The sequence below is a fragment of the Diabrotica virgifera genome, chromosome 9 (genome assembly GCF_917563875.1).
Source record: "Diabrotica virgifera virgifera chromosome 9, PGI_DIABVI_V3a".
NCBI classification, from domain to species: Eukaryota; Metazoa; Arthropoda; class Insecta; order Coleoptera; family Chrysomelidae; genus Diabrotica; species Diabrotica virgifera.
The window spans coordinates 126,152,897-126,168,277 of record NC_065451.1 but is presented as its reverse complement, the minus strand read 5'-3'; positions in this window follow the sequence as shown (position 1 = coordinate 126,168,277).

The window sequence follows — 15,381 nt, the reverse complement described above, 5'->3', positions numbered from 1 at the left end:
CAGTGTACTAGCCTCGTACGTCGGATAATTAGCTAGTGTAAAAATTGTATATAGGGTATATAGGTTTTTTTATTAAATGTGGTTGTACATACTTATATGTTTTATTATCCTACCATTTTAATAGTACCATTTTAATAGTATTAGTTAGGTACAGCAATATAGGTCACGTGGAGAAGAATTTATAAAATCCTTCCCTGGCGCTCAACACTACTTCTGAATATCTTCTTGGTCATTAGTTCCCTTTCTTTTCATTACTCCTTATATTCATTTATTTTCTTTATCATTCCAGTATTTCATTAGGTACCGTCTTGCTAGGGCATGAAAATTGGCCTAATCCTCCCCTGAGCCCTACTGTTTAGTCTCTTGAAAATCCAGCTAATCTAGTTTCCGAACACTTTCATAACTAAGTAACTTTAAAGCTATATCTCTTCTGGTCTACAGCGCTTTGATACGTTACAATTGGCGCTCGCCAACGTGGAGCCCGATTTTCAGTAAGACAGTACCTTTCTTCATTTTGTTGCTTATTGTAAATTTTTCTAGTAAGTATCTTTCTGGTTCATTGTTGTATATTTTGTAATTATATAGAGATACATTTTTGATTCCTTTTGTACGTTATTTGGAAAATACACTAGTGCACTTGTATTGCTGTATTGGTACTATTTTAATTTATGTAAAATAATAATTGTAAATCGTGAGTAGGATAATATTTGAACAGGTATATTGGTTGACATTTCGGTCTGGTCGGTTTGGTGATACCTGGATATTTATTTTGAAAAATTTTGAATGATTGTTTTTTTGATATCTAGGTACATTACTACTTTCGATTTAGGTGCAGCCACAATATACTACAGTTAGCTAAATTTTTACTTACCATACCTATATATAATTTATAAAGTTTTCATTTTTTTTCATATACATTTTCGTTTAAACATTTACTTAAATTATTTTAAATATCTACCCCAAAATACATATCTCGGTTATATTTGGTTTGTCGGTTAATTGGGTCGTAAGTTTGTTGGGTTGGGTTCGGTTTGTAGTTGTTGGGTTGGGTTTATTGTTACTAATTCTTTCCCTATCTCCATGTGTACCTTTCAGCCAGAACATTTGTTAGTTAAGGAGTTAGATTATGAGCTGAGGATAAGAGAAATAGAGGTTGAGGAAGCCGCTAAATGTGATAGAAAGCGCAGTCTATTGCGTGGTGCTCTTAAACAGGAGCAAGGAAATAGGAGTTTCCGTCAGATTTCAGCTGCAGCTATTCCTTTCCTGGAACAACAACAGGGAATAAATGAGACACTAGAGGATCTTACGCAAAAGATAAATAATTTTAGAGGGACTGTCCATGATAGCATGTATTCTAGATACATTTCACGTCTTGCTCATATCTCTGGTCGTGTCCACTTACTATGTTGCTCAGATGAGGAGCAACAACTTTACAAACGCTCTATGTCCATTAGGATTCTCAGTCTAGAAGGTGAACTCGATTCTCGAGTAAATCCTCTAGCCACGTCCACTCCTGTTTCTTCGGTTCAAGCCTCTAATTCCTTGTTACATCCCAAGCCTGTGCAGGTACATAAGTGGGGAGTTTCGTTTTCTGGTGAAGGTCATTATGACCAAGTAATTTCATTTTTAGATAGGGTAGAATGTCTTCGTGTTTCAAGAGGTGTGAGTGAAGAGGGTCTTTTTTCGGCTTCTGCCGAATTATTTACAGGCCATGCTTTTACGTGGTTTATGAACAACCGTGGTAGCTTTACCACTTGGACTGGTTTGGCTCAGAAACTAAAATCCGATTTTCTGCCTTATTCTTTCCAAACTGATCTCTTAGACGAGATCAAGAACCGCAAGCAGAAACCTGGAGAATCAGTGACTATGTTTATTAACACTATGTTGGGTATGTGTAGTCGTTTAGATACTCCTTTAACAGATAATGCAAAAATTAAGATAATTTTAAAATGTTTGCTACCTTTTTACCATGCTCAATTGGCACTTGTTGATATAGCCACTATCGAAGACCTGACAGATAAGTGTAAACGGTTAGAGGAAACTATCCTGGTCTTTTCATCCTCCTACAACTTCTAATTCTGGTGCTGGATCTACCTCTCACTCCTCGAGAAATCGTTCTTGGCAATCTAGACCCTATACACCGAATGTGTCTGTGACTACTCATTCCTTTTCTTGCTGGAATTGTCAGTCGATTGGTCACGCATTTCGTGATTGTACCAGACCCCAAACACGGATTTTCTGCCACGGTTGTGGTAGAGAAAATACACTTAAACGTAACTGTTTTAAGTGTTCGGGAAACGAGCATGCAGAGGCTCGTACCCTAAGCGTTCCTCAAACAGCAGCCCCATCAGGGAATATGACCGCAGCTGTAGACGAAGCTTCAGGTCCAATACCCGCCAGCAGCTCAAACACACCCTCTCAGGAAGGAAGAAACACTTCCAACCGGAGACCAGCACGCAAACCGAAGTCAGGGAAAAAGTAATTGTTAGTAACACTTCAGTTGACTCGTACGGTTCGCTTGATCGTAGATTATCCCCTCCAGTCTTAAGCTGGAATTTTAGTAATAAGCATAATCAAGACGAGGAAACAGTTCCAAATTCTATACCAGGTTATAAGTTTGTAAATAATAATAATATGTCTATGTTAACACCAGATAATTTTGAAAATAAATCAGATATTTTGGATTTTGATATAAATTCTTTATTAGTTAAGAAACATAATGATAACCGACCTTATCTTGAAATTGAAATATTAGGACAATCGTGTTTAGCTCTATTAGATAGTGGCTCGAACATTTCTTTAATAGGTTCATATTCGCTGAAATTGTTAGAAAACACTGATATTAATGTTATGCCTATTTCTTCTCTGCAAGTCTCTACTGCGGATGGTGCAATCCAGTCAATTACAGGTAAATTTGACACAGAAATCGTAGTTGCCAATATTCGGAAAATGATTACATTTTATGTTATCCCTTCAGTTAAAAATTCTATAATTCTTGGCATGGATTTCTTAAATGCATTTAATAGTACATTAAACTGTTCAGATTTTTCGTTGTTTATATATTCCTTTAATGTCGCAACTGTAAGTGCCATTCGTGAGTTCTCTAGTTTGTCTAGCTTAGAACAAAACCAGTTAGAGAATATTATCTCTAAATTTTCTTCTATCTCTTCCAAAGATAAATTAGGCCGTACACATTTAATATCTCATACTATCGAAGTGAACACTTCAACTCCGTTTAGACAATATCAATATCCCATACCTCAGGCATGGCAAGCAGATTTAGGTAAAGAAATTGATTCAATGCTCTCTCTAAACATTATCGAACATTCAAATTCTTCATATTGTTCGCCTTTATGGATGACGAAGAAGAAGGATGGATCATTCCGAGTATGCTTCGATGGTCGCAAACTTAATAGTATCACTACTAATCGAGATGCTTATCCCATCCCTAGGATAGATATAATTCTGAGCAAACTTCAGAATGCCAAATATATCTCTTCGATCGATTTATCCAAAGCCTTCTTACAAATTCCGTTAAGCGAAGAGAGTAAGAAGTATACTGCTTTCGCTGTCAGTGGTAAAGGGTTATTTCAATTTGTCACAATGCCTTTCGGTCCAGTTTCAGCTCCGCAAACAATGTGTCGTTTAATGGACTTGGTTATTGGTCCCCAACTCGAACCATTCGTATTCTATTATTTAGATGACATCATAGTTGTTACTCCTGATTTTTCTTCACATATTGAAATATTGGAGAAATTATTTTCACGCCTTAAAGAGGCTAATCTCACTGTTAATTTAGAGAAATGTAATGTTTGTCGTCCTAATTTGAAATTTCTAGGATATGTTGTTGATAATCAAGGTTTGAGAACAGACCCTGATAAAATAACCGCTATTAAGGACTTCCCCATTCCTAAAACTACTACACAATTACGTAGGATCTTGGGCATGTGTGGTTACTATCGTCGATTTGTGCCTTTTTATTCTACTTTATTATCACCCCTTACTGACCTCCTTAAGAATAGGAAAAAGGGCCAGAATATCACCTGGACTCCTGAAGCTGATGATGCTTTTCATCGCATTAAGGAAGCTCTTACCAGTGCTCCGGTCATGACTTCACCTGATTTCAGTGAACATTTCTACCTCATGACTGATTGTTCAAATACCGCCTCAGGTGGTGTACTCTTTCAGATGAAAGACGGTTCTGAACACCCCATAGCATATACTAGTAAGAAGCTCAATAAGGCCCAGAAAAATTATTCCACTACCGAGCGTGAACTCCTTGCTATTATTCATGGCTTGGAGGCTTTCCGCTACTATTTAGAAGGTCGTAAGTGTACCCTTATTACTGATCATAGTTCTTTACTCTGGATGCATTCTATGCGTAACCCATCCCAACGTTTGTCTCGATGGATTTGTAAGTTGTCAGCCTTTGATTATAATATCGTCCATCGTAAGGCAAATGGGGTTGTAGTAGCTGATGCTTTGTCTCGAACGTTTGATGTCAATCTTCTTGACTTATCCACTTTAGTTCCGGATGCATGGTATCAGAAAATGTTGGAAAAGGTTACTCAAACACCTGATCAGTATCCTGATTTTAAAGTAGAAAATAATATCCTTTATAAGCATGTCGTGAGTTCAGTGGAAGCTTTGTCTAATATGTCTGATTGGAAGATTGTTGTCCCAACAGCAAACCGGGATGAAATTCTTCGTACATTTCATGATAATGTGACATCTGGTCATTTTGGTTCTTATAAAACATTTAGTAGGATAGCAGAATTATATTATTGGCCTGGCATGCGCAACTATATCAAGAAATATATTTCTAGATGTAGAGTTTGTGCTACTTGCAAGCCAAGTACTATGCCACAAGCTGGATTAATGGGTACTTTTAGGAACATTGACTTCCCATGGCAGATGATATCCATGGATCTGATTGGACCATATCCTCGTAGCTACAATGGCTATACCTATTGTTTGGTGGTTGTGGACTACTTTACAAAATTTCCACTAGTTTTTCCTCTTCGGAATGCCACTGTCCCTGCCATTGTGAAATATTTGGAGGAACAAGTCTTTTTGTTGTTTGGTGTTCCCCAAATTGTGTCTTGTGACAATGGTCCTCAATTTGTGTCTAAGGCTTTTAAAGACCTTCTAACTAAATACAAAGTTCAGAAGATCTTTTATAATGCTGCATACCATCCGCAAGCTAATCATAGTGAGCGAGTGAACCGCAGTATTGTAACAGCCCTTAGATCATACACATATCCAGATCACAGAGCTTGGGACCAGTATATTCACTCAATAGCTCAAGCCATAAGAACTTCGGTCCATGAAGCTACTCAATGTTCTCCAGCTTATTTAAATTTTGGTAGGAATATTGCTTTGTCTGGTGATTATTTTGGTTTAATTTCGGACAATTCCACAAATCTCCCTCAGATCTCTGAGAAGCTTCATCGTTTAGATGATATTCAGACTTTGCCTCCAATATTTGCAGACATCAGAAAGAAGTTAAAATCTTCTTACCTTAAGTCACAGAGTCAATACAATTTGAGGAAAAGAGATTTGCGATTCTTTGTTGGTGATCGGGTATTAAAACGTAATTTTGTTAAGTCAAGTAAAGGTGATGCTATTTCTGCCAAATTTTGTCAGAAATATGTCCCATGTGTTGTCAGTAAAGTAATCTCTCCTTTAATATATGAATTAAAAGATAGTTCGTCTAACAGGAAACTTGGTCGATTTTATATAAAGGACTTATTACCAGATAATACTGTCAACGACTTAGAAACTTCGTCATCAGAAGAAGAAGATTAACTTAACAATATTGATCAAGTTAATTCCTCTTTCTAAACTTTAGAAATACTCGATTGTTCAATGAATAGGTTAACGATTGGATTTTGATTTTAGTCACCAGATAGGGACTCTATGTTTTATCTATTATAGTAATCTTTCTAGCTTTCCATATTCTAAGTATCTGAGATGTCATTAGATTATTATTGAGATTTAGCTTAGTTTGGCTTAATATTGAACTGGTATGGAACTGTTAACACCTTGTATGTGATTATGCTTATATATGTCGTCACTTGTAGATTAGTGTATCTACCAAGTAGGTTTAGTTTTGTGTTTAATTTGTAGTTTCTACTGGAAAGTTATTTCAATGCTTAGCATGATTCCTTGGTATATTAGCTTATTTTTGTCTAAAGAAGTCATTGTGATATTTGTTTGGGTAAATGCAATTTTAGTATACAGTGTGATTCCAAAGTTATACTTCATGTGTCCAAATTTTGATAAAGTTAATTGAGATTAAATTTATGATAAAGACTATGAAACCATTTCATTATTTATTGTAGTGAACATTTCTTAGGAAAGTGGTTTGCCTAGCTTGGCTATGCAAATACGTGGGTTCGAGACTTGTTGCTTATCGACTGTGCACCTGATAGGAAGCAGATTTCATTGCTCACAGTTGCCTAGTTCCAAACCATACCTCAATTAGTTCAGATGCTGAATTTTTATGATAGAATGTTTAATCATCATTTTAATCATGCACTAGGCATTCCTATTCGATTTTCAGTTCACATTCATTCTGAAGAAACTTAGTCTTAAATTGTATGTTTATCTATCCTTCTTAAGTTTACTATTTTATTATTCTGATAATGATGGTAACTTCTTTGATATATTGAAATATTGTAGCTTTTGTATTCACCGGGGGATTATTTTGTTCAAGCATCATCTTTCCGAGGAACTAATTTTTTTTTGGTTCATATGTACCTTAGGGTCAGGATCAATATCCTGTTCTCTGTGAGTAACTAGGGAACATTTTCTTAATCTGCAGTTTCTTTAGAAATTGATTTACTTGTTCTCTAGTATTTCCATAATTGGTTTTATTTATAAGAGTTATTAATATGTGAATTCTTGAATTCTTTCATGAGAGATGACTTCGAAATATTGGTTAGCTTCTTCTGGCCATTCTTATCAATCTGTTGTAGCTATAGCTATAGTTAAAGAGTCCCAGAGTAAGCTAACTTCTGTTAGGTCAACTATTCGATTAGTTACCCTTAGATAGATCTCCCATTGAATCTGATACAAATCTGATGATCAGTTGAATTAGGTTCATGGTACCCAATATGTAATCATTATTAGCACATTTAGCGCTAAGTGTAGCATTGCTCAATTAAATCTGCCTGATTGTTCCACCTTGGATATGCTTCCCTATAAATCTGTTGTCCACTGTCGGATCAATTTAGGATAAAAGTCTTGCTACAATAAATTTTCCCCTTTCTTGTTAATGACTCTTATATTTAGGTTAGGTTATACTGTGGTCTATTTTTTTGGCATGTTGAGAATTGGCTACGAGATTTCTACGGACTGTTCACTTTGGATATGCTCTATTTAAATCTGTTGTCCATCGATAGAACAGTTTGTACTACTCGTCCCATTCGACATTTTTTTTATTAGAATATATCTGAATTATGAAATTTAGCAAAGGGTTATAATAAACCTTAACTATGTATGTTGGTACCATATGTGATATATTGGTCATTAAGACAACCCCATTTACATGACTCATAATTTGCGGTTAGGTATAATCGATCGAGTCAGCTGTAAGTGTGAGTAAGTTAGTCGTCGTATAGGTTATATTAAGTTTTGTATTCGAATATTGTGGTTATGGTGTTCTTGTTGATTATAATTTGGGGTTTTATATCAATCTACTAAATCAACTGGAACACAATTTGGTCTTTAGGATATATATCAGAGGACTGGTCCTACGAGTTTGGACGATGTCCTACGATAGGTTAATTTAGAGTAGTGAAGTAATCATAGGTTCGCACTATATTTTTGCTATTTGGTTTGTTCACGCCTGTGTTGGATCCCACAGCGTGTGATTTTTCTCTATGAATACTTGTATTGAGTATTTATAAGTATATATGGAAAAAAATTGTTCCTAAGATCAATTTTTTTTTTCGAGTAATGGGGGAATGTAACGATGAGTGCCATCGTTACGATATTATTATATTTATTCCTATAAGCCACCTAATAAGTATGCAACCAGTTGTGCGTTCGTGCTTAGAACGGGTTACCTAGATTTGTGACCAAATATAATATAAGGTTGGTACTACGCTTGGGGAATTCTGGTCTTAGCTTGTGGCTGTACGGCTTCCGACGGAGGGGCATGTCATATCGCCCATCGGAGAGGATTGTCACTTCAATTTTCAATCTGGTTGGATGAACAAGTAAATTTTTCCGTGGTCACTGTTTAAAGAATACAATATTTAGTTAAAATATTCATTTATTATAAGATTGGTTTATTTTGGAAGGAGCTATTTTTTGTTTTGGATTTGTGCGGTGAGAGGAAGAGTTTTATTTCCAAGTTTCCTTTTGGAAAACGGCCATTAAGTATTCTTGTAAAAAAAACATGGTTCTCCTTCTCAATACAATACTTATAGTAATATTATAATTGTTATTCTATAAATATAAAACGTCAGGTCTTAACGAGTCAATCTCACTATCAAATTCATGTTTCTACAAGAAAAATTCTTTAAAATTAAATTTCCAGTTCAAAATAATTTCTGAAGTAATGACACTTTTCATTTCCTTTTAGTATCTACGTCTATAAAGTAATCCCTTATTGCAATATATACATATCTTCTTGGTTCATATGTCCTTCCATTTCTTTACATTTCCATTTTTGTTCAAGGTTAATGACACTTACTTATAAATGTCAATAGTTTATTTTTTTTCGGTAATTTTTTCTAGAAATTTTTATAAGGTTTTTATACCTTTCTTATATGCCCTGTTTTTTGTGTACTTAAGGAACACCAGCTAATAGGAGATTCTTATGCTTTTAGCCACGGAAGAAAATAAGAAGATGGAAAAGTAGGTCAATCATACTTTAATTTGTTTTTTGGAATAAATAATCATTTTGGGGATATTTTGGATGGAATGTGGATGTTTTGTTTGGTTTTTGTGGAATAAAAGTTGAGTTTTCCGATACTGGGCAGCTACCTGCTTGCCGTACCTTCCTGTTGGTGTGGAGTACCTCCCTAGGGTTGGGAACCAGAGGATACCTTATTTGGCTCTCCCCTCATCATCTTCACCGAAGGTTGGAAGAAGCAATCCGCCTACTTTTTGTAGGGACAGGTTTTTATATAACTAAATTTGCATGTCAATTTGTTTTAATAATAATTTCCAATTTTACTATTTTTTTCTCTTCGTATCAATAACTTTCAAATCACTCTAATAATAATATACCCTCATTGTTTTTTTTCTTAAACATAATTAACATAATATTCAGTATTTTTCAACAATTTTTATTATATTTCACCCTTATTTAATTTATTTAAAATAGCCTGGGATTTATAAACCATATGTAAAGATAATGTGCACAGTATCTAGGTCATATCCTATTTAATAATAGTTATTCCAGTTGTCGGGTGTTGTCACCTCCGATTAGATACGGTATTGTCAACCAATATTGTAACCCTCATTAATAATAAGTTGTTAAGGTAAATACCTATTCATACTAAATTCATTACATATTTTTTTTCTACTGTAAAACCTGCATTATCGACAGCAGTGTACTAGCCTCGTACGTCGGATAATTAGCTAGTGTAAAAATTGTATATAGGGTATATAGGTTTTTTTATTAAATGTGGTTGTACATACTTATATGTTTTATTATCCTACCATTTTAATAGTACCATTTTAATAGTATTAGTTAGGTACAGCAATATAGGTCACGTGGAGAAGAATTTATAAAATCCTTCCCTGGCGCTCAACACTACTTCTGAATATCTTCTTGGTCATTAGTTCCCTTTCTTTTCATTACTCCTTATATTCATTTATTTTCTTTATCATTCCAGTATTTCATTAGGTACCGTCTTGCTAGGGCATGAAAATTGGCCTAATCCTCCCCTGAGCCCTACTGTTTAGTCTCTTGAAAATCCAGGTAATCTAGTTTCCGAACACTTTCATAACTAAGTAACTTTAAAGCTATATCTCTTCTGGTCTACAGCGCTTTGATACGTTACAATTTCAGTGAACATTTCTACATCATGACTGATTGTTCAAATACTGCCTCAGGTGGTGTACTCTTTCAGATGAAAGATGGTTCTGAACACCCCATAGCATATACTAGTAAGAAGCTCAATAAGGCTCAGAAAAAATATTCCACTACAGAGCGCGAACTCCTTGCTATTATTCATGGCTTGGAGGCTTTCCGTTACTATTTAGAAGGTCGTAAGTGTACCCTTATTACTGACCACAGTTCATTATTGTGGATGCATTCTATGCGTAACCCATCCCAACGTTTGTCTCGATGGATTTGTAAGTTGTCAGCCTTTGATTATAATATCGTCCATCGTAAGGCAAATGGTGTTGTAGTAGCCGATGCTTTGTCTCGAACGTTTGATGTCAATCTTCTTGACTTCTCCACTTTAGTTCCGGATACATGGTATCAAAAAATGTTGGAAAAGGTTACTCAAGCACCTGATCAGTACCCTGATTTTAAAGTAGAGAATAATATCCTTTATAAGCATGTCGTTAGTTCAGTAGAAGCTTTGTCTAATATGTCTGATTGGAAAATTGTCGTCCCAACAGCAAACAGGGATGAAATTCAAAGTTTGTGCTACTTGTAAGCCAAGTACTATGCCACAAGCTGGATTAATGGGTACTTTTAGGAACATTGACTTCCGTTGGCAGATGATATCCATGGATCTGATTGGACCATATCCTCGTAGTTACAATGTCTATACCTATTGTTTGGTGGTTGTGGACTACTTTACAAAATTTCCACTAGTTTTTCCTCTTCGTAATGCCACTGTCCCTGCCATTGTGAAATATTTGGAGGAGCAAGTCTTTTTGTTGTTTGGTGTTCCCCAAATTGTTTCTTGTGACAATGGTCCTCAATTTGTGTCTAAGGCTTTTAAAGACCTTTTAACTAAATACAAAGTTCAGAAGATCTTTTATAATGCTGCATACCATTCGCAAGCTAATCATAGTGAGCGAGTGAACCGCAGTATTGTAACAGCCCTTAGATCGTACACCTATTCAGATCACAGAGCTTGGGACCAGTATATTCACTCAATAGCTCAAGCCATAAGAACTTCGGTCCATGAAGTTACTCAATGTTCTCCAGCTTACTTGAATTTTGGTAGAAATATTGCTTTGTCTGGTGATTATTTTGGTTTAATTTCGGACAATTCCACAAATCTCCCTCCGATCTCTGAGAAGCTTCATCGTTTAGATGATCTTCAGACTTTGCCTCCAATATTTGCAGACATCAGAAAGAAGTTAAAATCTTCTTACCTTAAGTCACAGAGTCAATATAATTTGAGGAAAAGAGATTTGCGATTCTTTGTTGGTGATCGGGTATTGAAACGTAATTTTGTCAAGTCTAGTAAAGGTGATGCTATTTCTGCCAAATTTTGTCAGAAATATGTCCCATGTGTTGTCAGTAAAGTAATCTCTCATTTAATATATGAATTAAAAGATAGTTCGTCCAACAGGAAACTTGGTCGATTTCACATAAAGGACTTACTACCAGATAATACTGTCAACGACTTAGAATCTTCGTCATCAGAAGAAGAAGATTAACTTAACATTATTGATTAAGTTTATTCCTCTTTCTAAATTTCAGGAATACTCGATTGGTTAATGAATAGGTCAATGATTGGATTTTGATTTTAGTCACCAGATAGAGGCACTATGTTTTATCCATTATAATAATATTTTTAGCTTTCCATATTCAATGTATCCTAGATGGCATTAGTTTTAGTATTGAGATTTAGCTTAATTTGGCTTGTTATTGAACTGGTATGGAACTGTAACACCTTGTATGTGATTATGCTTATATATGGCATCACTTGTAGATTAGTGTATCTACATAATAGGTTTAGTTTATGTTTATCTGGTGTTGTGTTTAATTTTGTAGGTTCTACTGGAAAGTGATTCCAATGCTTGGTATGATTCCTTGGTGCATTAGATTATTTTGGTCTAAAGAAGTCATCCTGATATTTGTTGTGGTAAATGCAATTTGAGTATACAGTGTGATTCCAAAGTTATACTTCATTGGTCAAAAATTTAATTAAGTAGTTGAGATAAAATTTATGATAACGACTATGAAACCATGTTGTTATTTATCGTATTGAATATTTCTGAGTAAAATGGTTTGCCTAGCTTGGCTATGCAAATACGTGGGTTCGAAACTTGTATTACTTATCAACTGTGCACATGATAGGAAGCAGATTTCATGGGTCACCGTTGCCTAGCCCTAGGTCATACCCTAATCAGTTCAGATGCTGAATCTTTATGAAAGAATGTTTAATCATCATTTTAATCATGCACTAGGCATTCTTATTCAATTTTCAGTTATGTTCATCCTGAAGAGATTTAGTCTTAACTTGTATGTTTATCTATTCTTCTTAAGTTTTATTATTTTATTGTTCTGATAATAATGGTAACTTCTTGAATATCAGTTCTATGGAAATATATCTTTTGTATGCACCAAGGGATTATTGTGTTTGAGCATCATCTTTCCAAGAAACTCATCTTTTTTGGTTCATATGTAACTTAGAGTCAGGATCAATATCCTGTTCTCTGTGAGTGACTAGGGAACATTTCCATAATCTGCAGTTTCTTTAGAAATTGATTTACTTGTTCTCTAGTATTTCTTTAGTTGGATTTATTTATAAGAGTTATTAATATGTGACTTCTCGAATTCTTTCATGCGAGATGACTTCGAAATATTGGTTAGCTTCTTCTGGCCATTCTTATCAATCTGTTGTAGCTATAGCTATAGTTAGAGAATCCCAGAGTAAGCTAACTTCTGTTATGTCAACTATTCGATTAGGTACCCTTGGATAGATCTTCCATTGCATCTGATACAATTCTGATGATCAGTTGAATTAGGTTCATGGTACCCAACATGTAATCATTATTAGAGCATTTAGTGCTAGGTTGTAGCGTTGCTCAATTAAATCTGCCCGTTGTTCCACCTTGGATATGCTTCCATATAAATCTGTTGTCCACTGTCGGATCAATTTAGGATAAAAGGCTTGCTACAATAATTTCTTTTCTTGTCAATAACTCTTATATTTATTTTGATATATGCTATGGTATGTTGGCTTATTGCGAAATGGATACGAAATCTACTAATTGTTCACTTTGGATATGCTCTATCAAAATCTGTTGTCCATCGATGGAACAATTTTGTATTACTCGTCCCATTCGACATTTTTTTTAGATTAGGATTTATCTGAATTATGTAATTTAGAAAAGGGTTATAATAAACCTTAAGTATGTATGTTGGTATCATATGAGATATATTGGGCATTAAGACAACCCATTTACATGACTCATAATTTGAGGTTAGGGATAATCGATCGAGTCAGCTGTAAGTGTGAGTAAGTTAGTCGTCGTATAGGTTATATTCAGTTTGTATTCGAATATTGTTGTTATGGTGTTCTTGTTGACTATAATTTGGGGTTTTATTTAAATCTACTAAATCAACTTGAACACAATTTGGTCTTTAGGGTATATGTCACAGAGGACTGGTACTATGAGTTTGGACGGTGTCCAACGATAGGTTAGTTTATAGTAGTGTAGTATTCTTAGGTTCTTATTATATTTTAGATATTTGTTTTATTCACGGCTGTGTTGGATCCCACAGCGTGTGATTTTTCTCTGTGGATACTTGTATTGAGTATCTATATGGGTATATATATATGTATAATAAAAAAAAAATTGTAGTAATTGTAGTAAGTAGTACTTAACCTCTCACTCTCAGTGACATTTGAGTTTCTTTGTAAATAAAACCAAATTAGAGGAATTTTTATAATTCTTAAAAATCAAAAAGAAATAAGATGTAGTAGTACACAGTTTGCTTTCCTCATCAAAAAATTCCCAAACTCCCGTTGTGTCCACGTCCTTTGTGTGCGTTCGATAATCTGTTATGTGTTATTTTTATCGACTTTACAACAAACAATATTTCAAAAACTTTTTTTAACTTTACAAAGAAACCATATAATTCAGCTCAACCATGTAACTTTTTCAAAGATTTTTTGAGATTAATTTTCAATCTACTCAACTATTTATTACATTCAACAGATATTAACATAAATGAATCATTTTTTCATCTATTTTTTCATATTTGCCTTTTTCTAACTTTTTAGTAATATCTCATAAAATCTCATTCATTGCTGCACAATTCATCATAACTTTATATTACTATAAATTTAATTTCATGTACAGTTAGTTACCTTCACATTTGAATTTAATTCTGAATTATTTATTAATGATTTTATTGTTTGACACTTTTAACTTAAAAAAAAGGAAACAAATTTTAGCAAATTTTACCTATTAACTACTGTTCAATTTAATTTCAATATCTCCAACAAATCAAAATTAAAACATTTCCACAATCACACCACAACTAATACACAACTAACCAATTCTGGTTACAGAAAATTGCACAACCAATCTTACATCTATCAGTTCTTGAACATCCAGAACAACATCTAATAATCCCAATTAAATTAAAAATATACACTATTAATTAAAAAATAAATTTAAAAAAAATTTAAAAATAACTTCACTTTATATATAACTAACAATTTTTGGTTTCACGGTTTAATGTCGTGTTCCCTTACTAATCCCCTCAAGATCCTGCCAATTATTTTGTTTTGTCTGTGCATTACAATCAAATCTGTCCCTCTACCATCTCTCCCTTTAGCATAATTTAGAGAAAAAGTATGATATTGAATACTACTATATTCTTCCCTTATACCGGAAAGTAAGTGTACATTTTATACTTATACTTGATATACTTTAGTTGCCACTACATTTGAATGCGTGCATGTATGTGAGTGTGAGGGTTGTTAAACCATATTTACGTACATTTTAGTATTTATATGTATGCATAGATATACTTTAATATTGGCTTGATCATTACCCTTTGATTTCAACCAGACCACTTAACTAACTCTGGTTTTTTGTTATTTGTAGCATTTAATTTTACTTTTACCGTGACCTGAAGATGCTGTGAATATTGTAGACAGCGAAACCGGTCGTCAGTTGTAAAATAAATTGTTTGTGAGAACGTCTCTCTTTTCTTTACTACAATAGTATGGACTCACACATGCAACCCATTCATTATTTAAAAAAAAATTGTTCATAAGATCAATTTTTTTTTCTTACAAGTAATGGGGGAATGTAACGATGAGTGATTCTCATCGTCACTTTATAATATGCGTTTCAAAATATTTATTAGGAAAAGCAACTCCCAATAAGTATGCAACCAAATATACGTCAGCGTGTAGTAGGTATTGCCTAGATTTTTAATAAGTATTTGGATAATGTTGGTGACTTTTTGGGGAATTCGTAATCTAGAAG